The 3,061-nt window shown below is 39.0% G+C and overlaps 1 pseudogene; it reads right to left on the bottom strand.

Annotated features, from left to right (window-relative positions):
- Positions 1–2,271: 2,271 nt before the first annotated feature.
- LOC129642404 (uncharacterized) lies at positions 2,272–2,390 on the bottom strand (annotated as a pseudogene).
- Positions 2,391–3,061: the final 671 nt, after the last annotated feature.

The raw sequence follows: 3,061 nt of genomic DNA, 5'->3' as shown, positions 1-3,061 counted from the left end.
TTTTCAAAATAAGGACATGCAGGCAGGGATTAGGAAAGTATTTGCATTCCTGAAACATTAGTAGTTTCAAAGGAGAATGTCAACTCTCTAGAATCATTTTCTACATCTTAGATTTTACTTACCTTTCATATTTACCTCAATCCCCAACTTTTCCATTCCCTCTTAGCACAAGAATGTCTCATCTCATAGTAAGTCACTTCCTTAGATCTTCATTTCTAAACTACACTTATTCTCAGGCTTGTTTGGTGGTCTAGTCATTAAGATTTCATATTTGCAATGCAGGAGGCCCAGGTTTGATCTCTGGTCAGGGAACTGGATCCCTCATGCTGCAACAAAGAGCCTGCATGTGACAACAAAGATCCTGTGTGCCTCAGCTAAGACCCAGTGCAGCCAAATTAAAAATAAATAAATAAATAAACTTATTATCTTATAATTAAACTGTACTGACTGATCATTCTATACGTTCCTGAAACATTCTCTTTCAGGAAAACTTTCCAAACTAATTACAGTGTAATCATAGTGTTTCTCTTAATCCTACCTTGTTCCTAGAATTCTCATTGCCTCCACAATTCCACACTTTTCACTTTAACAATATTTGTGATGTAATGGACATGAGTTTGAGCAAACTCCCAGAGATAGTGAAGGCCAGGGAAGCCTGACATGCCTCGGTACATGGAGTCACAAAGAGTTGATCATAACTTAGTGACTGAACAACGACAACAACATAGATATAGCCTCACACAAACAGATATCCATATCTATCACTATATATATATATATATATATATATATATATAAACATAAGTGTGTGTTTTAGTCACTTCAATTGTGTCCGTGTCTTTGCAACCCAATGTACTGTAGCCCACCAGCCTCTTCTGTCCATGGAACTCTCCAGGCAAGAATACTGGAGTAGGTTTTCATGTCCGCCCCCTGGGGATCTTTCCAATGCAGGGACTGAACCTGCACCTTTTATGTCTCCTACATTAGCAGGAAGGCTTTTTACCACTAGTGCCACCTGGGAAGCCCATATAGACATATACCACATGTCTAAATATATATATATATATATAGTAAATAAATATATAAATATTTATTTATTAATAAATTAAATAAATATAAGAATACTTGTTTTTATATATAGACATATATGTCAACATCTTTCTAAATGTCAAACTTAATATAATAGCAGTTATTTTACCAGCAAAAGCAAGTCCACTCAAGAATAGTTGGAGGAATTGCAATTCAGAGTATCCGAACAATGGTGGACCATAGGCAAATCTAGAGAACAATGAAAGGTAACTTGCTTTTAGGCCGTGCTAGTGGTAATCCCAAGGACAGAGGAACCTGGTAGGCTGCAGTCCATGGGGTCGCTGAGAGTTGGACACAACTGAGCGACTTCACTTTCACTTTTCACTTTCATGAGTTGGAGAAGGAAATGGCAACCCACTCCAGTGTTCTTGCCTGGAGAATCCCAGGGACGGGGGGGCCTGGTGGGCTGCCGTCTATGGGGTCGCACAGAGTCAGACACGACTGAAGTGACTTAGCAGCAGCAGTGGTAAAGAACCCACCTGCCAATGCAGGAGACATAAGAGACATGAATTCAATCCCCAGATTGGGCAGATCCCCTGGAGAAAGAAATGGCAACCCACTCCAATATTCTTGCCTGGAGAATCCCATGGACAGAGGAGTCTGGTGGGCTACAGTTCATAGGGTTGCAAAGAGTCAAACATGACGGAAGCAACTAAGCACAGGACAACAAGTAGAGAAAAAGGGAAACTGGAAATTCTATAATAACCAATTAGTCCATTGGAGGAAGCTTAGGAGGTCAAATTATGGACGCTTCTCATTGGTTGGGCTGCTGTAGTCTCTGATTGGCTGGCCCCTTACTGGGTGCAGAGTTTTCTTTTTCATGCTGCATAATAAAGTATAACACTTTCTTGTCAGAAATATAGGCTTATATCTCTTCTTGTTTGTAGTAACTGATGATGTATCATGGAACTTGAGATTTGCTTTACCAGTCTGTCTGAAATCTAACTTTAGCTAATGATCCTTTAATTAATTCCTCAGTACTAGTCTGATGCTTGCGACCCCATGGACTGTAGCCTGCAGGCTCCTTTGTCTATGGAATTCTCCAGGCAAGAATATAGGAGTGGGTTGCCATTTCTTTTGCCAGGGGATCTTCCTCACCCAGAAATTGAACCCTGGTCTCCTGCTTTGCAGGCAGACTCTTTACTATCTGAGCCATCAGAAAGTCCAACAATAGAATGAAAAAGCCTACAGCACCCGATATTCCCAGGCAGTCTCCCATCCAAGTATTAAACAGGCCCAAACCTGCTTAGTTTCTGGGATCAGACAAGATCGGGCACATTCAGAGTGCTATGCCTGTAGACAATACTGGCATACCTTACAAGTAATGTCTTTGGTTTCAGACCACCACAATGAAACAAATATCACATGAAGCAAGCCAAACTTATTTTTTTAATTTCACAGAGCAAATAAAAGTTACGTTTATACTACAGTATAGTCTATTACATGTACATTAGTATGGTCTAAAAGAAACAATGTACCTCCCTTATGTGAAACATTTTGTTGCTAAAAAATGCTAATCAACTTTGAACCTCCAGCAAGTCATAATCTTTTTTTAGTGGTGGATGACCTTGCCTTGATGTTAATGGCTATTGAGTGATAAGGATGGTAGGTGCTGAAGGTTGGGGTGGTGGTGGCAATTTCTTAAAACAAAAATAAAGTTTGCTGAATCACTTTACTCTTCGTGTCATTATTAATTTTTCTGTAGCATGCAATGTTCTTTAATAACATTTTGCTCACAATAGAATTTCTTTCAATTGGGGTTGATTGTCTCAGACCCTGCCTCTACTATATTAGCTAAGCTTATGTAATATGTATATGCTTTGTTGTCATTTCAATAGTTCTTTACAGTATCTTCTCCATCTCAATAAACCACTGTCTTTGCTCATCCATAATAAACAATTCTTCATTTGTTTAAATTTTAGCATAATATTACAGCAATTCAGTCACATTTTGGGCTCCACTCTTATTTCTA

This window comes from Bubalus kerabau, chromosome 1, assembly GCF_029407905.1.
Source record: "Bubalus kerabau isolate K-KA32 ecotype Philippines breed swamp buffalo chromosome 1, PCC_UOA_SB_1v2, whole genome shotgun sequence".
Classification (NCBI taxonomy): domain Eukaryota; kingdom Metazoa; phylum Chordata; class Mammalia; order Artiodactyla; family Bovidae; genus Bubalus; species Bubalus kerabau.
Note: the sequence above shows the minus strand (reverse complement) of the source record. Positions and strands in the feature narration are given on the sequence as shown.